The 27,473-nt window shown below is 35.9% G+C and overlaps 1 protein-coding gene across 10 annotated transcripts in view; it reads left to right on the top strand.

The window, feature by feature from the left end:
• Positions 1 to 27,473, top strand: part of zbtb7c (zinc finger and BTB domain containing 7C) — a 107,971-nt gene that overhangs the window by 43,239 nt on the left and 37,259 nt on the right. For 3 of the 10 annotated variants that reach the window (XM_088628956.1, XM_088628961.1, XM_088628958.1), the window contains one exon: positions 3,691 to 3,746. The exons of 3 other annotated variants lie outside the window; for them this stretch is intronic. The gene's annotated coding sequence lies outside the window, so the exon portion shown is untranslated. Of the gene's footprint in view, positions 1 to 3,690; positions 3,747 to 25,691; positions 26,008 to 26,037; positions 26,184 to 27,473 lie in introns of those variants that run through there. 4 more of the 10 variants (XM_088628962.1, XM_088628955.1, XM_088628954.1 and 1 more) reach the window with 4 other exon arrangements.

Here is a 27,473-nt window from a genome sequence, read left to right as displayed (position 1 = left end):
AAAGGCAAAGACTTTGAGAGCAATGATTTTCTGAAAAAAAAAGTTTTTGTCAGTGTAAAGTCAGATTGAATAGTAATAAAAATGTGAGTTAATTGTCATTTCAACTTACCTTCAACTTTCAACTTACTTTAAGAAGAAATTTAACTTAATGACTATGACTGTATCTTTTTATTATTAAACAATGCAAATCTTGAATATAAAGTTATCCAAAAAAGGTGAGATGTAAAATAGTAGAGTATGTGAAAACTATTCCAAATACAGGCATTTGGTTCTTTGTCTTATGCAAAGGTCACAGATCTTAACAGTACTGAAATTACGGGTAGGGAAATGTGCATGTTTGGACTGTGAACTGGTTAACGAATGAAAAATAGAGAGTATCGCTAATGAGTGAATACTCAGTTCGCATGAAGTAATTAGTGGAGTACTATAGGTATCTGTATTAGGACCAATGCTCTTCCTAAATTATATAATTGATCTGACTTCTGGTATAGTTAGTAAACAATTCAAGGCTGATTAAACACTTGGCACATTATGCTTAATGTATACAAGTGCAGAGTATTAATGCAGGAATCAAAAATATAAGTAAAAAGATATACAATTGGAAACATTAAGCTAGATAAGAAAAAGACAGGTATTTATCTTGCCACATTATTTACATTTATTAGATAATATGGGCAAACAAATAAAAGGCAAACAAAATTTTGGGTATACAGTATAGTTAAAAGCACAGAATTTAATTCAATTGATTCAATGAATGCTAAAATGGTATTATACACTGGTAAGACCTCATTAAGAATATTGTCTACAATTGTTGTCTAGACATTTCAAAAATGATATTGCTGCTCTGGATGCATTCCACAGATGGGCAACCATCCATTCCCAGGCTTAAAGGAATATCCTACACTGACAGGCTAAAAGAACTGAACCCTTTTAGTCTTGAACAGAGATGACTGTTAGCACAGCTGAATCAAGAAATCAAAATGCCTGAAAGGCAAAGTCAACTCATTGAACTTTCACAATCAGCAGTGCCAAAGGACACAAATAGAAACTACTGTATGCATTCAAAACCAAACTCTTAGAAGGTACTTTTTTCACACAGGGTTGTGGAACTATGGAACAATCTATCCAGCTATTTTGTTGCATCTTCCCCGGTTTCAAGAAATGTCTAGATGAACTCCTTGGATCAATTAGCTGCTAAATACTATACAGGCTAGGCCGGCTGAATGACCTCTTCTATTTTTGACTTTTCTAATGTTCTCATCACAGTCATGGAAAGTACGGGGCTCTGTCTCAGTTTGTAGAGGATGTCAAAGAAATCTGAAGTGTGCTATTCAGTTTGTGCTTAGCCTTTGATGCAGCTTCCTGCAGGTTATTCTCACTTTTAAACCACGCAACATATTTGATCTCCTTGTCTCTCTGCTTTATTCGTAAATTAAAAAGAAACCGCACTGAGCAGCCTGGTTTCCAGCACAATTAACATTTTAATACACAAGAGGCACAGAACACATTGTTATTGGCTTTAGTGTGTCGCTTAAGAGGTGTCAGTGTAGATGATGGTCACACATTTGAACATTAACGCTGAGGGAAATGCCTGCTGACCTAATTAGTTAAGGATTCCCTTTTGGCTATTTTTTCCCATTATGCACCATTATTGTTGTAGAAAATGAAATACATTCCCTCCCATGTATGAAATGCAAATTCTCAGCACCATTTCTCTGGATTAACAGTAAGCATTCTCAGATTCTATGGATAATGTTTCCTACTCAAACTCAGCCTGAGTTTTAGAGACCAAATACAGTGTACTTCTTTTCACTTTTGTCTTAGTTATATTGTTTTTTAATCCCACGTGCCTTTGAATTATTATCTTGCATTTGTTACAGTGTCTTTGATGTGTTGTCATTTAAAGCACATTAAGCTAATTAAACAAAAACTAGGGTCACATATGGAAGATCTGATATGTGACTGACAAACAAATTAAAAAAGACCAACTAAACAGCAGCAGTGAGAACAGATGCTGAAGCCAGGAAATGTCGGGGAGAGAAAATCATAGAAAAGTGGTGATAAAGATCAAAGGACACACAGACACTGATCGGAACAGGTGTACTGTGTTGAAGCCTGACACAGAAAAGTTAAGTATGGAAACTTTCAACATTTTATGATGAAAAGCTGTAGAAGACACTAACTGTGATTCCTGCTAGTCCAGTAAAAAAGCAGTTGATTCTGTGAAACCAAGTATTTATAAATTGTAGAATCCCGCATTAATGGGATAGTTTATGTTTTGTAGATCATTAAAGTATTCCATTTAGGCCTAAATAAGGTATGGCAGTCTTGACTCCTACTTATTTAGAGATAATATGAAATAGAAGTACCCCATGTTGTATCCCTACGGTGTGGAAAGCTCTCATATTTCGATTTAGAAATAATTGTATGGATATGACATGTTTTCTTTGGACAGGTTTCAGAATAAGAAGGGTGAAACACAGAGGTCTCTAAACGTGTGTGCCAACAAATACAGGTTGGCAAAGGGCTCAAGAATGAGCATCTGTCTGTGAATTATAATGTATTCTAATCATCATGTGTTTTCTGCACAATTAAGGATTAGGTTAGACTGCACTTCACTGAGTCCTGCTTCATAAACAATGCAAAAAACTACACTTACTGTATATTCACCAACAGTTTTCAGTGGTGAGGTTTGTTTTGTTTTGTTAAAATGAAATTCTTTTTAAATGTTTAATATTTACAAATATTTTTAAATATTTAAACTAATAAATGTTAGCTTTATGGGTAAGCTGTTAATTACCATAAAATAAAATGTTTTCTTTATGTATAATTCATATGTATCATTCAAAATTGTGCAATCGTTCAAGTCAATGAAGTATGTTCTGTACTATATGTAATAAAAATGAAAGTACAGTTAGTAGCAGCAATAAAAGACCATAATACAGCAGAGGGAAAATGATATTTTGTAGCCTAGATGGAGGCATTATATTTTGTGGTTGATAGAAAACTTAACTGCTATTTTTATATGAATTGCTAGTTATACAAATTCACTTAATTGGCTTTTTTAATATTATGAGGGCTTGCTGTTGAATGGACTAAAAAGTATATGTATGACATTTAAGTTATATTCAGATTCTAACGTAACTGTAACAGTTATACAGTAGATAAAGATTGTTTAGATGCATTTACACAAAACTTCTGTGGCAATCTTTCACAACGATCACTGCGCATTACTAGAACACATTTTTCCCATTTCAGGTTTTAATCTGTTCTCGGACATGAAAACAATTGTACTGTCTTATTTTTGTCTGCATATCTGTGTAGTTTTGCATGTTGTCACAAGCAAGTGTTTCTTAGAGGGGTTTTAAAGTCTGTATACCCTGACGCCCAATTGGGCAAGAGTGAGGTCATGTCAGTGCACTTTGAGATCCACAGAAAAGCTTGTCTGAAGACAGAGGAAGCTGCACTGAAGTTTATTTAAAACTCTTACAGTGTACCTTTATGGAGGTGTTGGAAACAGACAAATGTCATACAATGAACAAAGTCTGAATGCCAAGGTAGCTTACTGTTTGTTTTGATTTCAGTGTCAGGCCTTTTTTAAAAATTATTTACAAACATACTCTGCTAAGATAAGATGGAGATACCTCTTTCTAACAAATAACACAGTATAATTTTTAAAATTATTTACAGCTTGACTCACGGATGAAGAGGGCACATAAGTGAACACATTGTGCAGCCAGCTTCAGGTTATCTGATTGATGGCCTTTATTCTGATTAAAGTTTTCGATAGATTGCCTTGGTGGTGATGATATTGCATCATCTTGGATGTTTACACTATTTTTACATAGTGTGTAATAAATTACAGCAGGAAGCGGCTGGTAGGAAGGATTTCATTCAGTCTTTCTTATTTTACATATTGATTTCAAGCAATACGACATTTTACAAGTCATTTTAATCTAGAGGGACCATATGGTCACACATAACATGCCTTTGTTTTAAACCAGTATGTTAGAGAAGTAGGAGAGAAAAATCCTAATCTTGCTTTCATTACTCACTATTGTAGTTATTATTTCAGGTTAACATGGTTTTAAGAGCCATTTGTCCTCCTTGTGAGATGCTAAATGCAGTAGCAACTAAACACTAACATTGGCGTCTTGCTGTCTTTAACATCTTTCTGCCATCAGCATACCATGTGTTAAAGGCATTGATGGTATTATTAATGTTACTTCTATTTTTTTCTGCATTGCTTGATTAATTTCTGTTGCAACAGTGATGTTAAAACCTCTACTAACCACTACTGTACTTAGCATGTACAGTACGGTATTATTCCAGATGTACACCTGTGCATGTTTAATGATCAATCAAAACTTACATTAGATATAAACATTAATGATAATTGAGATACAAATATTTTTGTATTTTTAGACTTTTGTGTGCTGTGGTGGCAGGGTAATAATAAGACTTTTAGAAGTGTGTCAAAGCTATTTTTTGCTGTTTTCTTTTGCTGTATTTGTGGATTGTCTTATTTGGCAGCTGAGATTTGCTGTCACAGAAACACTTTAAAAATAATTAGTAGAAGAGCTGTGGTAGTCAAACAATATGAATATAACTATTCTTATGAACAATATGAAAAGGATATTCTTGTTGTAGGCAGTGCTCCAAAGGCAAAAACACATCCAAGCTAAGACAGGTTAAAGCTATGTTTTAAAAAAGACCTGTAATACTTTATCGATTAAAAGCAATATATGTTTTCTTAAAGACCACAGCATGGAAAATAATCACAGGTCATGGAAATTTACATACAGCAATTACAATAAAACAGTTATACTTGGGTTTTCAATTTATATATATATATTTTAAAGAATATGATACGTGAACTACAGTACCTATATACTTTACATATCTAACAATGTACACTTTCACAGTTAAGTTTTTTTTTGGAGTGTGAGCATGTTACTGTTAATGGAACGTGTAAAATTAGCTCTGGCTCTTTACAATGCTGGAAGTTAGAACGGGCTACAGAGATTTCAGATTCCACTTTGTGTATGTATACATCTGTAAACTTTAATGGTTTACAGATCTGCATATCTGTAAACAGATCATTTTCAACATCTGTTGTCCATGTTGTCTCATCTGGAAAGCCTGTTTCCAAATATTCTCTTGCCTTGGCGATTATCTTTTACCTGTGATTTACCTGCCCAGTTTGAGTCATAGAATTATGTGCTTATGACAAGACTGAGTTAGGCTACTTTTAAGTTTTTTTTTTACTTTAGTTTTACTTGATACTTTTAATTGAATATCTTAGCATGCATACAGTATATTATATCAGAGTCAGACACAAAATGTCTAAGCACACTGTGACAAGCATTTTATTTCATTTCAGGCTTAGTCACAATACTCCACAGTACAGTTCAACAGGAAACCATGAAAGTATTCACTGTTTTTTTTCCTGGAGTATTCATATTTCAAAGCATTCAAAATCCATAACTTTTCAGCTAGGCCGCTGCAGTCCATATACATGTATTGTCCACAAAACAAAGTAGTGGACAGCATCATGTGGTGCTCATACAACCAAACATATCTTAGCATGGGTTAGCAAGCTTTGAGAGTGAAAAACACATTTTCATGTATACCTACACTGTGCATATGAAAAGTACTGCCATACCTGCTAATACAGCAATTAAAATCTAAGAACACCTAGAGCAAAAATTTGAACCAAAGAGAAGAAATCTACTGGCCCATTTTACCCACAAAATTGGTAAAATGGGGCTCAACAATCCCATATTATCCTAGGTCTTATATGGGTAAATGAACAAGTAGAGGTTAGTTTCATGCTGAGAAGGAAACAGAAAAAAACCAACTAACAATGATCACCCCTTCAGGATTTTCACATTTAGAAGGAAAGTCACCTCTGTCATGGTCTTGGCATTCACTAGACACAAGCTCTTTTGAGAAAGTGTCAGCTGTCCTTCACTAATTCCGAGAACTATGTCCCAGAAAACAAATTCTAAAGACTGTTCTAGGGCTCGGTAAATAAATATTTTACAGTAGGTTTCATCCCCAGTAATTGAAAGCATGTTGCTGGTTTATATAATTCCAAAGATAGCAGCTCTGCAATATGAAAAACACTCACATGCTTCCAGTGCCATGTATGATTCCAGTAAGATATGATTCCTCTATTTACATCTATATCCACATTGTGTTGAAAATCAGTTCTAATGCTACAAAATGTAATAAATTAAAGTAGAGGAAAATTTGGAATATAATATTATATTCCAGCTGGCTTGAATTCCTGTCTTGGACAGAATTTAGTAGCAGACTGTGTTTCTAATTAATCTGCAACTTCAAACTCTGTCATTATGTTGGATTTGGGTGACAATGACACAAACGTGCTAGAGCTCTGAAGTATTTTCACAGAGTAGAGTGATAAGTATTAATACTTTGGCTTTTGATGGTGATTTTCTTTTTTGCACTTCATTCACCCTGCAATGAACAGTTAGAAAACGAATCTAATGGTTTACATATGCACAGGATACAGTACTTGTTGCTATGTTTTGTAGGTCAGAAGACTATAAATTTCATATTGTGTGCTTACTGAATATAAAGTATAGTATATTGGTATGCTGCATGTATATACAGTATAAAGATTAATTTACTTAACGATAACCATACTTGAAATTGTGAAGTATGATTACATTTGTTCTGTGAATAAGTAAAAATGAAAATACAAGGGCTACTACTGCGTAATGTAATATGCAGATTGTATACTAACTGGTGTTAACAGTAACACAAAGCCCTACCTTAACATAAAAACTCAACATTGCTTTTGCAGAGTACTTAATGTATCCAGGTGCACAGCAGTTGCTCCTGCACTGGCAGCCTCCCATTCATTTAGATTCTTCCCATGTCTTCTTGGCTGGCGTTGTCATTGAGATACAGAATAATGAACCTGAGGTCCCTAAGTTAAAACATATCCTTGTCCTTACCAGAATCGGTAAGGCGCATGGTGTGTTTCTGCTCAACCCGATCATGAATGAGGGGAAAAACAGACCTTGCATTCTTTCACCATTTCAGTGGATACAGAGGGATAATTATGTTAACATTTGATTACTCTGAGCAAAGTCTATGAAGACCTAATGGCCCATGTCTACTTCTCAGTACGTGAGAATGTGATCTGTCAAGGAAAAATGTGCTCTTCTGTCTTTAGCCTCTTTTGCTCATATTGCAGTTGGACATTACACATTGGAGAAACAAAAAATGAATAAAAGCAGTTAGATGTTTAACATCTGCTTTTTCCCAAATTAAGTGGAAGCACACCTGGCAGTTTCCTGTGGGTGATGCTGCAGACAGACTAGTGGAGGTGGGAGTTGGTTTAATGATGACTTGGTTACGCAAGCTGTTCAGTTTGTCACGTCACGGAAAGAGAACTGCACCCTACAAGTGTGTCTCAGGTGTGTCTGAAAAAAGATTTACCTTGAAGCATTTTGTCTGGTGACACAAATAACTCAGTTGCTGTTAAAAATATGTACAGTAGGCACTGTACCATTCCATGCTAAAAAGTAGAAGGAAGGAATAAAATATATAAAGTAACAGCTGTATACCCTTCCACACAAAAAAAACATTTTTTAAAAATTTAAAAATGTAAAGAAAGAGTGAGAGGAAATCCAAGGGCAAGTGTGAAAGGCAAAACTTTTTAAAGAAATTTATCTGATCATTTAATACTAAAGGAATGTGTGAACCCAGTCTAATGATGAATATGGCCTATGGTGTCTTCCTTCTGCTCTAGCAATAAACTACTACAGGAATGTCTACATCACCTGAGCAACTTGTAGTTTGTCACAATTGACGTATTCACCTTCCACCACTATATATAGTATGTAATAGTCTTTGTATTAACTACTTTGGAATGAAAACCCTGTTGAATTACATATTACATATCAGCTGAATCAGTTCTCTCCTTTACAGCTCTTTCTATCAAAGATATTTTTAAAAACTCCCTTCCTTTCTTACACTTCTTCATACTTTGTTATTTATGTTGATATGCCTTTATGATGAGCCTTACAGTACTTCCTAAACCAAGCCCTCAGAATACAATCTTTTTTCATTGGCAGGTATCCTTCTCACATCAAGGACAGAGCTCTCACCTGGGTCAAAAGTATCAATCCCAAGAGGAATTATAACACTCAGAGACAATTCCACTCCTCCCTACCCATTCTAGACATTACACCTTAACACCCATGGTCCTCAAACAAAACTTCATTTTATAGAACAGCTCCTCAACCAAACTTTCTTATTCAATCCTCATAACTAAAGTCTTCTTGGCCACAGTTCATTTAATCAACCACAGCCACCATCTACAACAAGCAGTTTTTGTTGCACCAGACACCACTGTATCACCTGCAAATACCTACCCAACAACATATAGTATATACGCATGTTCTTCTTGGCCACTTTGGCATTACCCAGATGGCATTGCAGGTGTCCAGTGATCTCATTTATTATGTTCCTTGCAGAAAGTTCCCTGCCAATCACAATGATTAAATAAAAGTTTCTGAGAGTATATCAGACAATGTGCATGTCAAAGACTCCTCAGTTTGTGCCCTTTTCAAGATTTTAAAGACTCCTGTACAATATAAACATCAGAGGTAAAAATCAGCATTAAATTGGGTTCAGACATTTCTCCAGCACTCCATTTTCAGCTATTCTCATCCATAAAGGTATGGCAAAAGATAAACAAATAGGTTTTGACCTCTATCACATGAAGAAAATGATTAACCTACTGTAATAGCAGTTTACGTCTGACTGCAATTAATTGTTTTTATACTCTGATAAGCTCCCTCTCAGGACCTGTAGGGATATGGAATCTCCATCAAACAGAATTATCCACACAGGTCCAAGGTGCCTGTCAGTGTCTTTTGATATTTTACAGTTGCTGTATGAACATTGATACTGTCCTGGAACATGCAATTACGAATTTCAATTCTAGAATTTGATTCCTCTGAGCTTTGAACATCTATGGCATTGCAACGATACAACAAACATGACACTTTGACTGTTTTCCTGTTTTCACATCTCATACATCACTAATCAAAGAGCAAAAGTTAACCTCAAAGTTCTGTACAACCTCAACTGAGTGAAGACTGCATCATTCCATGTGCTGCACAGTAAGCTGAACTGAGTGACTCATGATATAGTAAACTGCTGCATCCCAGATATTTGTAAGCTGTCTCATCATTTTTTTTAAAATGTGCAACATGTACTTAAGTAACTGTCTTATAGACATGTGAATGTCTGTCTGCATTGTTTCAATCAATGTCATTGATTTGATGTATGATGTAAATCTTTGGTTTTATTTTTTTCCATTGTGATGTGCTGCAGATTTTAAACAGCACCGTAACCCCCCACTTGCAGCTTGTATTAAAATATATATGCTCTGTGGTTGACACTAAGCACACTAAAACAAAGAAAGCAAAGCTAGATATTGTGGGTTGTGTCATTACTTCATAGCCGCTTGTGGGTGGCAGTTTACTGTCACTTATCTCCTGATCAATTTACATTATAATGTACCTACAGACATTTGACCATTATACCGTAGGTCCACACTGAGTGTGAATAAGGACCTTCTTCTTCCACCACAGCTTGCAGAAACACATAACCCATTGGTGGTCTACCTTTGTACTTTTACTTCTGTACGAAGCTCATTCTGCCCGTTTTTAAAGCTGTGCAGTTTGTTTGGTGCTTGCTGTGGGTCTCCCTGCAGAGAGGAGGGAGAGCTGAGCAGACTGCCCATCTGCAGTCAGCGAATTGTAGGTTACTGTTCTGCATGGAGACTGGAACTGTGATAAATAATGAGGGTGGCAGATTCCATAAATAGCCAGGCCCTGTTGCTCTGTGGTCCATTTCTGCAGATCCAGTCCAGTCATGACTTTCCAAGTGATCCCTCCCTTTTGCCTCCTCCTTTTCGGTTAACATCTCTTCTAAAATTGTTTGTTGGGCTCCTGTAATTAAGTCACTGCTGGAGTTGTTTTTTTATTTTCGCTAGTGGACTAGGTAATGGATGTCACTGCTCCTGCTGATTGCTGAGCCACCATTTCATACTCGTTTATTAGTCAGACTACTGATCCCAACAGAAAGTTCTAATTTTTTAAAGGGCTTCTTTTTTAAATTGCTCTGCCCTCAAATGTAAAGCTCACACTGTGAAAAGTTTATTTTTAACTTTTCTGAGATGTTATGCTTGGAAGAACAATTGCTGTGCAATTTAAATACATTAGTATGAGTTTACTCTTATTTGCATAAGATGTGGGTCACCTGTACTGTATAAGAGGCCTCTGTTACATTCCCTACTGCAATGAATCAGAAGTGACATAATATACTCTAAACCTCAGCAGATTTGAGATTTGTTTTAAAAAAGGCAAAGAATATGTTTTGTCATTTAGATTACAGTTGGTATTGCTCTATAGCCGTTTCACGATTTTGCCATTTGCTGTTTCTCTTTTTAGCATCCTACACCTTGACCTAAATACATAGATTACCATTTCTACAAAACTATTTCTCAAAATGATCTTTGCCACTGACAAATGTTCTCATTCAATTGACTGTGCAATGTCCTTTTTATTAACATGCATTTCATGTGAAAACTATCCAGATCCCATGTGTGATTTAATGAAGGTAGAAAACAGTATATGTACAGTATAGATTGATGAAAATGTTAGATTTTAAGAAAGTTAAAACACAGGGCCCATGTAGAGAAATTTAAAACCTTGATCATGTTGGCTTGGCACCCTTGCCTTCATAAAACCTTGAAGCTTAAACCTGTTTATATTTTACTTATCAAAGTAGTGTTTTTATCATAAAGTGCTTTGAGAAGCCACCTTTACAGGTGATACATAAAATGAAGATTATTATGATGATAATGATGATGATGATCATCAGGGCCCAAGTACATCTCTGCCCCCCCTTTCCCTCACTTATATCTGTGACAGCCTGTGAAATTTAAATGAAAATACTGAAAAATGTGATAATGACGTTTTTGTCTTCTGTAATGTCTTAATGTCCTACAAAAGTGCAATTTCATTTTCTATTCTTAGATAAAACTTAAACTAGGAAATAGCAGTGTTTTTGGGGGAGATAATACATCCTGTTTTGGTTAATAGTCCCCATTTTAGTGCAGCCATTCTATTTGGGAGTATTTTTTTCTCATATACACCTTTCACATAAATGTTTTTAGAATTTTACTTTAAAATAAAAATCAATAAAAGTGAAGTGTGTGAAAAGTAGTTAGGTAAGACTGTTAGGTTAGTCCCAACCTAAGTTTGTATGCTCAAAAACATTTGAAGCAGGTATTTGCTAAATCAAATAAAATTCTTATGTATTGCAGAAGTACAGTTTGTGATGGAAGCTTGTTATGTTTAGTATGGATGCATTAAGCAAAAGGAACAAAACCACTTTATTTCCTGCATGATATACTAAGTGTCAAATAGAACAGTTATCTTAGAACTCTTATCTTAAGATAACTTACTTACAGTTTATAAATTATCTTAACTTAGTATCTTAGGTTAAAATGACAAAATCTTTTTTTGAACAGGTGAACTGATTCTATTGAACCTGTATTAAGGGCAGCATATGAAGTCCCAGATCTTGATTAATATACAATAACTCTTTGCAGTGGAATTCTTTACAGTCTGCCGGGCATTGCTGTCTTGATATGTCAAGCATAATAGGATTCTTCTTATGTTTTTCTTTCTTGATTTTCTTCAAGCTTGACATGCAACATTTAGTGTTAATGCAACAGCCAAAGTCATGTTTGTTCATTTTTTCAGTCATGAATGAACAATTCATGAAAATGGCATATTTAATCCATATCCAAAATCTGTATATTTTATTAAAAAAACATGCATGCATTAATGCTATTAATTTAAGTTAACACTGTGTTTATCTATTGCAGGTTATAAAGAATGAATATGTGGAATTTGCAATCCCTAATCTAAAGTTTTCCTCACCAACCAAAATTGCAATACAGTGAAAATGCTCATGATAACACAGTATTTGTATTGACTACATTGTTATGTACTACAGTCCAGAAACAAGTAAACAAGGAGATTAATAAAAGGCATCAATTAGAACCACCGGTTTACATCTCCTCAGCCTTAGCAATTTCTGTTTATATCAATATAAACACACAAAATAGTTGTTAATAGTGAATTTAAAAAGATTAATAGTCTTTGACCCTGCAACTATGAAATTTTACAGATTATTCACTTTAATACATGTTTGTCAGAAGTATGGTTACACAGGAAACTACAGAAAAAGGCACCTGCCGTATATTACGCAATTAAGTGGATTGTGCAGTTATTTGCTTAAAATTGTAAGTGGCTTTGAAAGCATTTTCTTCTACTGGGGGATTTTTACACAAACAATTATCACCTCTAGTTGGAAGAACATTTTATGTGTAATGTGCATTCCTCTGGCGGGAGATTAAGGAGCACTTTCTAAGTGCCAGGATTGTGAGAAAGTGTGTAGATAACACCAACACTAGTTTTGACAGGGCTAAATGTTATGGGAAAAACTTTTGAGGGTAACTTCAGACCTTCTTTGGAAAAGTGATGCTTGCTGTTGAGTATGAAACATATCCTGTAATTGATTGGTTTCCTCTACACATACAGACAGCTTTGCTGTAAAGGCCTACAAATTCTTTCATATCTGTAAGATGTATCTTCAAGTGTTAAAAGAATTATCAGTTTTTGTGAAACCCAGGCTATTTCAAGTTACTACATGGCAGCACCCAGTTTTGATGATTTCCGATGGGCATACAGCGTACATTCTTTCTCAAGAGGAACGCCTGACACTTCAAAAAAGGCTCTTAAATGATCCTGGAACTTAGCTGTGGCTTCAGTGTGACAGAAAATAGACTGTTGCATTCCAAAAGTTGAAAGAAATAATCAGGAAAAGCAATTTGTGGGTGACATTAAATGCAATGAGACATGTTCCCTGTGTGATCAATACCAGAGAGGCTCATAATAAACCATTTGTTAATCTGTATTTTTTTATGTTATGCTTCAGTAATCAGAGAAACATAATGTAGCAATTCATCAGTCAAGCATGAGTTTCTAGGACATGGTTCAGGAACAACAGTTATCTTATAACCTAGCTGTACTGTACAGATCCCAAATACAGAAAAATGCCAAGCCAATTCATAGATGGGGATTATTAGGAGACCATGATTGGTAAAGACCAGTGGGAAATTTGGCTGGACACTGGGTTATAGTGTTCCCATCACTCTACTGGGGCATTAGGACCCACACAAACTGCAGTGTGAGCACCCCCTACTGATCCCACTAACACCACTTCCAGCAGCAACCTTAGCTTTCCCAGGAGGAGTCCTATACAGGTACTGACCAGGCTCACACTCGCTTAGCTTCAGTGGGTTGCCAGTTGTGAGTTGCAGGGTGATATAGCTGCTGGCTAATGAACACAGAAGCCTACAGTATATCTTCTGGAATTATTCAATGCATAAAAAATAAAATAAGACATTTTACCTTCATGGACACAGACAACATTTAACTTAATTCATTCTTTTTTTTTTAATATCAACTGGGGAGTTTATAAACATTCATCCGTGCATGGGACTATTGACTCTAGTGCTTCACATAAACAATCAGGGGTCATACTGTGAGTAGCAAGGCTCAGCACTGTGGCTCAGTTTCCAGTGTTACAGAATAGTTCTGTGCAAAGGTATTACGGTATTTCATATCTTTGAGATCATCTGATGTGCAATCTTCCAAAATGGCAGGGGATAATGAGGGACTCCACAGATTTTGCATATTGAAATAGTAAAGGCCCATTAATCAAGTAGTCCATTAGGCTGACTTGTTGTCAATACCATTAAGGATAAATACGAATCAGCACAGTCTTCTATATACAAAACTAAGAAAGATCTATTTCTTTAACTTGTTTATTTAGAAAAGTGGTGAATAAGTCTGCAAACAGTATTACCAAACGAGATCTTCCTAGTAAATTGTACATTTTTAATAGAACTCTCCTTTGTTTTAATTTTATGCTTTTTACTCTATCATAACATTTTTGTTTGCCTTTTTACTGTAGAAGGATTATACTGTATGTCAATGTACAGTAAGCACCTAAGACGTTTTCATAGGTGGCTTCTTCAAGGTCGGAGTTTCCAATCTTAGATTTATAGTTCACGATTTTGCTACCTTAGTGATAACACTCTGCATTTACCTACATTATGTGTCATTTGTGGTGAAACAATCTGGAAAATTGAATGCTTTTCTCCCTTTAAATTTAGAACTTGTGTTTATTTTTTCGCCATGCTGGTGCAGGGTAAATGAAGACAGTGTCTTCCACACAGTGCACTTATCATACTTCCAACCAACAGCACCTATATCATAACTAGAGCTTTAGAGGGATGACAGATGCAGCCCTTATTAATATCACTACATGCTCATAAGTTCCTGGCCCACCACAGCAGTTGTTTTTGCACAGCGACTCAAGGATGCGCTGCCGACTCAAACCTACCCTACCAATTGCCTGTGGACTCCTGGTGACAAAAAGCTAATAATACAGGCCAGGTTACAACCAGCCATGGACTCTGCCTGCCTAGCTGGTAGAAAGAAAATGGTTGAAATCCGTTGAAAGTCTCAGTTGAAAGTTAAAATGACCTTGAAAGTATTCTAAGTAGCTGTGTGTATAAATTGTATTAGATACTGTCCAACTGAAACAGTTTTTCAATGACTTCAACAAACCTAGGCCATGTTGAAGTGGAGATAAAGTATTTAACTTCCTGTGGGAGTGTTAATTGTATGAAACCTTTACTGTCAATGCAAAAGGCATTGTTCACATAGGAAATGTGCAAAAGCTTTATTGAGAAGTCATTATATACTGTGCTAAAAAGGAAAAGTCCCTGCAAACTGGTAGGCTATCAAGTGTATTAACACTTCAGACCTCTGTTCAGAAATTCATGCAAATGTCATCTGGAATCTCTAAGGAGAAATTATGCATTTTTAAAAAATTAATCAGAGATTTAATTATTCTCCACTGTAAGTCAAATCAAATATAAACTGTTTTCAATATCATTTAAAACTCCTACATTTTCACACTGGACTGCAAGTTTATAATTTTTCTTGATTTTGGTCGTCAGTGTTATATAAATTACAATTTTGGATTCAAACAGGGAATTATACGTTGGTGGAAGAAAATGAACATTGTTTATTTGGTTCAAATCTTAGGTGAATAGAAGCAAGTATCTTTGTCATTGCTTAGTTCAACGTATTGTTCTATCCAGTTATTAATTCTGGATTGAAATGAATTGTATAATTTAAACCTGCAGTATTTCTATTAAAATAGCTATTAAAATCAAGAAATAAATGCATACTTAAGTCAGTGCTCATTTTGTATTGCATACCCACCTAATTTGCAATAGTCAGTATTTCTGACAGACTTTAATGTGTTAGAAACTTTGTAATGCACAGGACCTGCAAATATGCATCTCTAACAGGCACATCTACAGTATCAGATCTATGCAACTAATGTCTTACTGCAAGCTTGCAAGTGTTCATTAGATTGGAAGACTTGCTGTTGTACCTAAAGCTGAAGTTAACCTACAATTTGAGTAAATATCTTAAATGATTGAGGAGCTCTTGGTGGTTTTAAAATGTCCTTCTAGAAGCTACAGCTCATGGTGTGCTATACACGAACTGCATACTAACAAAGTAGGACACTTTGGTAAAACTGAATGATTTCCACTAACATATGAGGAAACAATTCTCAGAGTCACATCACCTAATTTATGAAAACGTTCTCAAAATACACTTGCAAGCATGATGAAACACTTTTTTGTGCAAATTCTGAAAATGAAGATGACAATGCTGCAAGGTGCCCTAATACTGGGCATCAGGGCATGGCAAAATGTCATTGGGATTCGGGCACCAACATTGTAATTACTGATTCTGCTGAGGAAGGATAAATCAATTCAACAAATGATTGTTAGCACGATCTGGTCATGTCCTATAATATTTTAATTGAGATAAGAAAATATACTGTATGCTGGACTATAGAACATTCTGTATGGAATCAGCATGATCACTTCATATCTGTAGGGACTTTTGCCAGATACTTTTCTCCCTTGTTCCCAATGCATGATGGCTATGTTAACTGCTGTCTCCAAACTGAACCTCTGCATTAGTGTGTGTGCCAAACAATGGACTGGCATGCTATCCAGGGTGTAGTCCTGTTTTGCGTTACCACTTCTGGAATAGGCTCTGGGTTGCTGTGGCTCTTACCAGGAATAAGACGCTTTCCAATAATGGATGGGAGAATGAATATTTTAAAAATAGCATTTTCTTGATATTTGAAGGATCACATTTAAACTGTGGTACTATTTGTGGTTGATTTAAAAAAATGCATTGCAGAGAATTTGAGCCAAAGTTGAGAAATATTCCCTTGCATAGTACAGTAGAATTCAGGTTTACTTTACTGTACATTTCCTTGTTTTTTGAAATATTAATACATAGAGTGCATTTAGCATGCCTTACAAATTTCTTACTGGAAATTGGCTCAAAAACCACAAAATATACATGGATATGTACTTCATCCATGTATGTTTTTTGCTTTTAGAGGGAGAAACAGCTAATAAAAGTGGATATTACCAAAAATATACAGTAGGTTCAACTTTCCCTGTTGTTCAAAGTACAGTTCCAGTTCTCTGGAGCCTTCCCTTGTAATTTCTAGTACCTTAGGCCGTGTGGTTATTTTAGTCTTTTTGTTTCCCAAGTTCAACCTGGCAGTGACAGTGGCTACTCTTTCTACCTCACTAATGTAGATTTTATTATTTCTCTAATTATTATGAGGCCGTAGGTTAAAGGCTTCTGAAAATGTTTGGAGATTTCTTTCCACATTTATCTGAGGTGGCATTGATTTATGGTCTTGTCGGCTGAGAATAAATACACAACTGCTGTTTATGTTTCCTCTTTGGTATTGTGGTGTACAAACCATTATTTCTTCAGGAAATCACTGGCATCTGTAAATGATCTTTTTGTAACTTTTAGCATGAGTTAGGACAGTGAGCAGCAGAGTTCTGCAAAACACAGTTTAAAACCTCCCCATGTCTTTGTACTGTAGTGTACTGTATGTACACACTTGTCATTTTCCTTTTCATAGTAAAGGTTTTTATTTTTTTGTGTTAAAAGTCTGAAGTTTCTGATTTCAAGATCTATTTTATCATGGAGTCTGTTAGGCATAGGGAATGTGGGGTTCAGTAGTTTGCCCTCTTGATAAACATCCATGATGCCAGAAAAGTAAAAGCTAGTCTTGTTTCTGTTTTTTTTAAACACACCTCAGTGTAGTCTTACTGTATATGAAGTGGACTTCCGGTTTTCACTGTAAAACAGAGATTAGGGTGTCAAGTTGGAGAAATATTAGACACATATTGCAGTTCTCTCTCTCTCTCACTGTGCTTCTTGTACAGTAAAAGTACTTTTGCAATATGAAACAAATGACACTTCAGATTAGTTTTTCATTCCCTGCTTCAAGAGCACAGTTAGTGTTATTTTCTTAATTTATGCACAAACCTCATGTACAATTCTAATAAGAGTGTTCTGGTTGATGAAGTGTTGGTGATGAATATCACTCCTACTTCAACCTGTCAGCAGTTTGTTATTCTGCCGATACCAGTAAATGGTGTCATAATCAGACAGAGAAACTTCGTAAAATAGCACCAAGTGCATCTATTGTTACTACTGAATAGAAATGGGATTTATTACAGTGAAATGAAACCTGAATGGCTCATCTCCACACCTCCTGCTTACAGGCAAATTGTTTAATTGTAAAGCTCTCCAGCACTGTGTTCACACAGGGTTGTACTTCCTCTGTAGAAAAGGAAAGTCATTTAATTTGGTGCACCTTTCACATGCATGCAAGAAATTACTAGAATAAATGCATTATTAAAAACAGGCTAGCATAATGTGGACTTCATCATTTGCAGCCATCTTACCAATACTATTAGAATTTTTCTAATGCATTAAAATTCTTATGCATACGAACTATAAATTTAAAGACATTGTATGAAATGAAGATTAATGCGTATTTTCACATATGTAACAGCTGTCACAGTATAACACTCTGGTGGATTGGATGAGGGATGAAGATGAGGGAAAAATGTTAGTCGCTCCGTAGTTTGGTAAGGATTTGTCCATGTCAGTAAGGTCTGTGAATTTGACACATTCTCACTGCAGGAAACTAAACAAAAGTTGAATTCCTGAGCTGCACTTTTTGAAATTTTTTGAAGTAACTCTAAAGTGTGAAATTTAAGGGGGATTGAAAGAAACCGTGAGAAAAAAAAACCCTATTTAACTGCTGCTCTTTCACAAAAACCACAGTCGGGATTTTTTGTCACGAAAGCAGAGATAACGGCTACTGTAACCTTTAAACAGTTTTAATGTCAAAGAAATCTTTGCCTAACTTCCTGAGTCAAAGAAAACCCCCAAACTCACCTTAAAAAGAAATCAAAACAAGAACCATTTAAAATATCCATGTCTTGGCAAGCTGGGATTTCAAAAGTCACTTTATCAGTTTACAAACTATATAAAAAGTGAATCATAAATATATAAAAACTATATACTGTATGAATTTTACACTTTAAGACCAAAATATTCACTTTTCACTTTTTTGCAGTGCAGTCTCAACAGTATTGGTCCTAGAAATAATGGCTTCCTGGTACAGTTCTTGGAATTAAAAAGTTGTGTAGCTCCAGAAGCAGTTGGATGGACTCTACTACAGTGTGTTCCTCATTAAAGGACCAAAAAGACTATGGTATGCAAACAAACAGAACATTCAAGCAATACTGTTCTCCTGTTTCTGCAAGAGATGCCCTAAAGTAAACATTTACCTGGATAGCACTGTACAATATTTTAATTTAAGGGAAGCAATCAAAAGGGTTAACAAAATGTTAGGCTATATATACAGTATTTTGTTAAAATTGTAGAATCCTCTAGTCAGGCCTCATGTAGAATATGATGTACAATTTTGATCATCACATTATAACAATATATTGCCGCACTTGAATCAGACTAGAGAACAGTAAACAAATGCGTTCTGGGGTTTAAGTTAATGACCCACACTGACAAACTGACGGAACTGAACCCTTTTAGTCTTGAACAGAGAAGATTAGAAGGGCAGCTGATAAATGTGTTCAAAATCCTTGAGGCATTGACAAAGTCAACCCAGTGGACGTCTTCAGAATGAAGAACACAAACACGAGGACACAAGTGGAAACAACATGGAAGTGCTTTAAAATGGAGAACAAGAGGGACCTCTTTACCCTCCTCTTTTTTTAGGTCATGTGAGAATGGAAGACGCCTTAATATCCTTCAGTGAACAGCTAAATGAGATCCTTGGTATTAGCAATAAGCTGCTAACTTCCAAATAGGCAAGATGGGCTAAATGGCCACCTCCAAACTCTTGGAAAAAAAAACTGGATTTACTACCACTTACTTCTTTAAGGAGATAATTCCTTAAGGCAAAACTCATGTAAATTGATATTGGTCTTAAAGGAGCAATTGTTTAATGTTTTTTATCTTGGTACCAAAACCTGTTTAACTTGTTCAATTCTAGAACTCAGGATTCATATTTTGTTATCTTCTGTTTTTATATCTGCAGATCATCACATCCATCACAAGAAGCAAAAATTGAAGTATTTTCTTAAAATATCATGCATTTTAGTTGAAAACCAGTAAGTCATATCTTAAAATATCAAAAGCAAAAACAAGTTATTCACATTTTCCAACTTTAAATAGGAATAAACCTGTTGACTTATTTGTTCCATAATTTGTTGATGTGGAAGGGGAACTGGATGTAGACAGTGATATTGCTGTTTATGGTAATGTATTGTAAAAATATAGAAAGAGGTTCATTCACAGAGGCTTTAGACTTGTTTTCTATTTTAACTATTATTTTGAATTCTATAGTTGTTAAAAGTATTGTCTGTTTCTGCATTTTTAAACATTTTTAGTTCATATTCTCCTTTTTTTTCTATTTGTCCCCTGTTAATTACAAAAAATAACAAAATGATTTTCTTTAATTGTTTTTAGTTTAGTAATCTGTCTCTCCATTTTAAGTGTGAACCTTGTATTATAAAGGTCATTATATAAATATACAGTAGTATTTTGTATTAATTTTGCCCATTATTCAGTTTCATTCAGATCAAGTTTAAGAACTACGGATATCCCTGGATGAGCTCCTGAGTACTATAAAAAACGCAATTAAAACTGCAGGCCAATGGAACTGAAAGAGTTAACTTAATAACAGTGATAAAGAAGCTGCCCACCTCCTATAACCACCACCCTCCCCTTCTGTAACCTGGGTGGGTAGGATGTTGAGCTAGAGCTGTGTGAAACTGTGTAGGAGAGGCTAAGAAAAACATTCCGGCCCAGGCAGAGAGATTGTTAGAGGGGAGGAGGGGGCAGGGAGGGAGAGAGGTGAGGTAATATCTCTTGCGGAGGGAGTGCGGTTAGATCACATTCCTCATTCTGTCTTCTCATGCAATAGCCCATAGGGGCTGGGAAAGACATGGGAGGTGGGGAGAGCTAGTGTGAACCGGCCTGGCAACTCAGGGGGCGTTTCCCTGGCACTGTTTCATTCTGATCCCCCCCACCCTCCGCACACAGAGGCACACAAACACATATAGTCAGAACCCGCAATAACATTCCCAGGAACAGCTTTAACCCACTCCTAGACTGGCCTCCTCTTCCAGAAAACATTGTAGGAAAATTGCACCATAACAATGGGATTTTTAATTTTAAGTAAGAGGTCTCCACCCATAAAAGACATATAAATACAAAAAACTATTGTTTATTATTATTTTTAATTAATTTCCTTCATATCATTCTTGGGAAATCTAGAACTAATTAATGCTCCATCTAAACGGTAGTTTGCTGGTACTCATCACTAACGACTACTTCTATACTACTAATACTTTTTAAAGAATAAGGAATCCCTGCATTTTCCTTGGATATTCTAATTATTAATTTAATTGATTGTTCTTGAAATCCTTAGGGTTCAAAGTAAAAAAAGATTATTTCAAACAGTAATTTGAAGAGAAATACTGTACAAAGATTGGAGCTGGAATAAGATGGAAACATTGAAGGGCAAGTGAAACAAGTTAAAATTTCCATACTGAGAAATTATGCAGGTGCTTTGAATAAAGTAGGTCTTTGGGACAGTGTTGTCATCATGCACCCTGGTTTGACCTAATACTGTATGTTCTTAGAATCTTTGAATTATGGATTCTGAGAAGAGAAGAAAATTCCATCTTATCAGGAAAATAATTTTATTCACCATCAGCGTGGCACATTATAAAGTACTGTACATGATACAGTGTTTGCAAATTACTTGAGTAACTTTGTATCATTTCTGTTCTTTAGTTACAAGACTGGAAAACATGCCTTTATTTTTGCTTAACATATATAACACTTCACTATGAACACTGCATTCCATCAAATTTAGATCTCCCTGACAGAATACTAATGTATATACCATATGGATAATATGTTCCCTTCCTTCACCATTCTCATCTGAAAGTGCTGATACAGCAATTCCTGGGCAAATTTTTTTCTTCATGATAAATACCTCAATTTCAGTGATTTGCATAACTTATTTGCCAACTTATCTGCCACAGGTTTAGCTTTCCTGTGACCTCTGCATTCCCATGGCAACATATCTCTTCACCTGGGTTCTGCCAGCCAAGTGTGAAAAGTGTGACTAACAGTGAAAAGGGAAACACTCTCCAGTTATAAAGAAACAAAACTAAACAAAAAACACATATACAAACTAGATGGCTGTGAGGAACATTTAGGTCCTGCGAAGTCGTAAGGTGGTAGGAGAGAGACAGAGGGGGGTGATGTTGACCTTATAGATTTGACAAAAGCTCTGCACATGGCAAAGGTCTAACCTACTCCTGTTTCGTGTGCCTGCAGTCTTCAAGTTGGATCAGGGAGTGCACTGTGGCTTTGGAACAGTGTGAGTGGCAGTCGGGATGTTGTCCTAAAACGAAGACTGCATTTCTAATATTAGTCACTTTCATTCTGTGGGTGTGGCACACCAGGGTCTGACCCAAAAACCGTGGTTTCCATGTGCTTTGGGAGCAGTGCTGATTTGGAGATACTCAGTTACAGAGGCCGAAATTGAAACTGGGAATCATCTGGTTTTGGAGATCAAGGGGACGAGCTGACGTGTCGGTGTAAATCCTGGTGTTTTTTTTTAACTAGGCTAGAAAAAACAAAAGCTGGTCTCGTCGTTCGTTGCTGTCCAGCCCAGGCCTGGATGCAAGTGACCTTAGCAAAAACAACTTTAAAATTGTTTTAATACAGGAGCTCCAATAGGAGCAGAAATGTGTACGCATGCTCATGGAGCAAAGTAGTGAGGCTGCAGACTGCAGAAGGAGGAGGACAAAGCATTTCTTGTGCTTACTCAGTCACTCCTCTCATTTTTGCTTGTATTCTGAAGGGTGGGGGGGACCAACAGGGAGATACCAGGGGAATTCTTTACCACAGAGTTCTTGACATCTGTCTGCTACTGCCTGCCCTTTGAGCAAGAAGTGGAGACATAGGAGAAATAGTATATTTTTTGTCTATCTGATTGTCGTGCCACTGTTCTTTAGTCTGCAGAGAGTTTCTTGCTATATTTTGTTTAATCCACTTTACTTATTTGTAAACATTTTATTATGCTTATGCACATTAAACACAATAAAAAAGCACTTTGCATATTTCTACTGGAAATATACGGTACAATTTCTTTTAACTACATGACCTAGGGTGGACCGATGCAGTATTCCTATTCTATGTGAGTGAGTGGAGTGGGTGTCTTAAGCAGAATAAATTGAGCAAACAATGGCACAGAGGGATGTACAATATGAGTGGCAAATGCAAGATGTACAAATATATAAGAGCATAAACAGGTTACAAATGAGAAGAGGCCATTGAGCCCATCGTGCATGTTTGGTTGCTAAAAGCTTATTGATCTGAAGATTATAGCTCTCTGTTGAAAGGTCCACAGGATTTAGTTTTAAAAACAAAAACAGTGAACAGCATAAATTGTAGTACAAAATAGCCATTGTTAGAAAATAGGAAAGGACCCTTTGTTAATTTAAACATTTGTGATGTTACTAGAAGTAAGAAAAAAAAAATCAACCCAGCAATTTTGCCATTTAACAGAAAAGTTTAAAATGCTCATCCATGAACACCTTTCTAGTGTTATTTCTATTTTCAAGGAAATGTTCAATGTTTCACATGATGCAGTTATGATCTACAAACGTTTGTTAGAATTTATTAGAAACCTGATTAAGGTGAAACACCCAGGTTATCATGCAGCAGCTTAAAAGAATTTAACACACTTTGGATTAAAGATGTAACTCTCGTCGACTGAAATACAATATTTAAAACATTAGCATTTGGCACAACCCTAGTATAAAAGTATACATGCACTTATTGAACAGTAGTTAATGACAAGTGTCTCATGTGAATCACATCTTTGTTTCAAGCCTAATTTGGTTGCTTAGACTACAAAGGGAGATGGTATTCATCATTCCTAAAAAGTTTGCACGTTTGCACTGTACATCCATTACAGCTGAACATGTAAAGAACCATGTGGGTTTCGTACAGAATAAAGATGTTTAGTTGTTTATTCAGATCATAGACTGTTTAGCCCTATTTTAAACTCAGAAAATTTCTAAATATCCCAAAACATCAATTGCTGTAAGTTAAAATGACGAATTTGCAATCTGTTTTAATGTGGGTACCTAGTGTAGCTCTGAATTCTACAGAAACATGGTAATCATTTCCTCATGTTGCTGATGTTGAGCATCATTGCAATGTACAGTATGCACATGTACTCAAGGATGCAATGTGAAAGCTGTAAAGACAAAGAAACTTTGTGCTTGCCCGACAACAGAACTAAAACTTCACCTTTTAAAACATCAAGGTTGCTACATTCTACATTTGATCTCCAAAGATTTATAAAGTAAGGCTGGGCCTTATTATTATTACTGCAGTGAGAGACCTCCAAGAAAAAACAGGTTGCTGCTGTAAGTGGTATTTGTGGTCCAGTAGGAGGCACTCTAACATCTGGACTATGATTTCCAAACCAATGCTTGGGTATGGTAGACTGCGGGTTAGGAGGTGTTGTCATTCAGAGAAGGTGTTAAATTGATCACCACTATATGACTTGGTAATTAAATATTCCATCACATCACACTGTAAAAATAGGAATTTTAACACCAAAGTCTTGACTTAATTCTACTCAGGCTTGTGCAATTTGTATAGCTTTAGTATGATTTGTATACCTTTTCCTTTTACTTAAATTTGTGAAGTAAGTAAGCGTGGAGCGGTGGCTAAGAATCTGTGCCAGTGGCTGGAAGGTTGCTGGTTCAAATCCCGTGGCCGGCAGAGGAATCTTACTCCGTTGGGCCCCTGAGTAAGGCCCTTAACCCCAGCTGCTCTAGGGGTGCCATATAAATGGCTGACCCTATGCTCTGACCCTAAGCTTCTCTCTCCCCATCTGTATGCTTGTGTGTCTCATGGAGAGCAAACTGGGGTATGTGAAAAGAAATTCCTAATGCAAGATATTGTATATGGCTAACAAGTGATCTTACTTCTCCATCTGATTTGCTGTGGGGCTGCTGGTGCATAATGGCTGCCGCATATCCCCCAGGTGTGTGCTCCAATTCAGTGGATGAAGTGGTTTCACTCCTATAGTATATATTAAGTGTTTTTGATTTCATTCATGTACAGTACTAGTTAAGCAAACCGCATCTATGGTTGTGATAAATAATCACAATGGAGGATTCACAGAAGGACTGATGGAGCTACTGATGACACCACCCAGTCACATAGACTACAGAAAATGAAGTAATGTTTTGTTACAAAAAAAGTTACTATTTGCATCTGAATTTTAATGTGAAGTAATAACCCAATTAAGAGGCTGATCATTTAAAAAACTTGAAATATCAGAAGAACAATGTTGTCATCTTAATAAAAAAATTGTGGTGTAAAATACTTGACACATCTGACTCATTGTTAATAATATCTCTGACTTTTATTTTTAATGACATCTGCTGACTATTTCCCTATGAGTCAAATTTTAATTGAACTATTGTAAATCCTACACCCCAAAACAAGTCATATCCAACTGGGCAGTCTAAAGAACTTTATGAAAGAATTCGGGCAGTAATGAAAATCAACAGTAATATTAAACCAAGAGCACAAACACACAAGTATGTGTAGTATGTACAGAGAAAACATGCTCACATGTCTAGATATTTAAAAAAAGGAATCCTAACCTTTAACTGTTCACAACGGTATTACAAAGAAAGCCTTCAATTTTATAGCAAAAATAATTCAATTTACTGTTTAAATTAATACTGTTTAATGATATTCACCACTTCCTTGCACTCATCCAACACATTTTTAAATTGACTTCATTCTGTAATAAAATACAATTGGATTTTAATGGATAAAAAAAACTGACTTGCAGAGGGATTTTATGTACCTGCTTGCAGGTAGTGTACTGCAGGGCCTGTGCTCACACCCACTCACCCACACACTCAAACAAATATCCTGTTAAGCTTTTCTCTTTTTTTTTCTCTTCACTGTCTCTGAAGTCTTGGCCTGAGCCCCCACACTCTTCCCACATTTCAGCACAGCCCAGCCAGCCTGGGAGCAGGTCTGAAACCTCGCTGCTAGGAGTGTTATTATCTTCTCAGCAGCACAGGTGGACGTGTGGGGATCAGTGCCAAATAGTTTTGGTTTGGAGGGAGGGGTGGGTGTGCATTTTTATAACCGTCTCGAGGAAGGGTTCATTTTCCTCTCGTGAATCAGTGACAGTGCAGCAGCACCTCAAGCACAAAGTTGAGCTTTTCTCTCTCATGCCTAAAAGGATACAACACTGTTTCCTGGCAGGGACTGGGGGAGAGAGGAACTGAAACTGAGCAACCTGTGACAGAAGGTCAGCATTGCCTATTCTTACAAAAATTAGTATCTGTGCAATTGGGGTGTTAGAAAGATGACTGTTGGTTTGGGCTTTTATTCATGTTTAATTTCTTCATGAAAACTGAGAGTGTTATGTCTTAAAATCTCTGAAGAGTGGCATACAGCATTTAGCTCTGCCAAGATCACCAGGCTGTAAGTGCTGGAGGATTAACTACTATACCTCTAAAGTTATCTTAACAGCTTGCATGCTTTTCGAATTCCTAAAAAAATATAATAAATCTTGTTCAGTGCTAATCCAGTAAAAGACGTATAAGATATTGATGAAGCTCTGTTAACTAACATAGCTTCTTTGGGCTGACGTTTTTTTAAAAACATTTGCTTGTTGTTTCTTAATATGTGGCAAAATAATTTGCTTTGTGCTTTCAAATATTGCATTGTGACTATGAATGATAAAAGGTTTCTGAAGAAATTTAGTAGGCCAGTTTGCTGAATTCCTACAAGTTTAATTATGTAGCAGTCTATTTTATTATAAATCATTTAAGAAAAATATCCAGTTAGTTGTTTTAATGTTTAAATAAAATTTTGAACATAATGTTCAAATCACATTGTTATTTCTTATCAGGTGTGTGCAGTACAATATTAGTAGAGCTGCACTGGATAGACTAGAGAATTGGTCTTAACAGCCTTCTTCATCTCCTTTCATGGTGGAATGGGCTGTTTCGAACTCTGTAGTAGAACTGTTACGAGGTCAAAAAACTCTTAGAATTCTGTGAAGTGTAATTTGTATAATTTGGCAACTTGTTTTATTGAAATCGGTGAACCTTCGTTTACACTCGGCTGCGACATCACAGTTTCCATTTTCCCTTTCATCAAAATTGCATTTCCACAATTTCATATCAAACTTGCAGCTAGGATGATTTTTTTTAAAAAAAGGCAAATTAGTTAAGCTCAAAAAAAGCAAAGGGAGTAGGAGAAATACATGAAAGGCCAATTAAGAAAAAAACTGTCTGATACAATAAAGTAATATGCGTACATTTTATGAAAATAAAATAATGTTCTGTCTTCTTTTTGATAATACCGTACCATTTTTGAATTTTGAAGAAAGCATTCTCCACAAATTCTAACAAATACTGCACTACTGTTATACTTAAAAATAATAATGTACATTTCCTTGGTTTGTTGCTATACTTTTTCTATTGCCATTTTAATTTGAATGTTCAGAGCATTAAGCTTCTTATGGAGACTAAAAGGTTCCTTTATTCTTTTTTAAAACTGTTAAACACAGGACTGCTTTGTGAAGTATACTTACAGTAGATTGTATATGCATACAGTCTATCAAGGGGCATTGTATGCATGTGGCTATGCATTAAACATTGATGTTACTGTCAGTCTGAGCAGGGCTGTTACATTCTAAACTGGAGTTTTGCCATCAATACTTCAATAAATGGAACCTAATCGAAATGGCTCCTCTGCTGTTGGGGT

This window comes from Lepisosteus platostomus, chromosome 4 (genome assembly GCF_059453375.1).
Source record: "Lepisosteus platostomus isolate fLepPlt1 chromosome 4, fLepPlt1.hap1, whole genome shotgun sequence".
NCBI classification, from domain to species: Eukaryota; Metazoa; Chordata; class Actinopteri; order Semionotiformes; family Lepisosteidae; genus Lepisosteus; species Lepisosteus platostomus.
The sequence above is the reverse complement of the archived record's forward strand: the minus strand, read 5'-3'. Positions and strand labels throughout refer to the sequence as shown.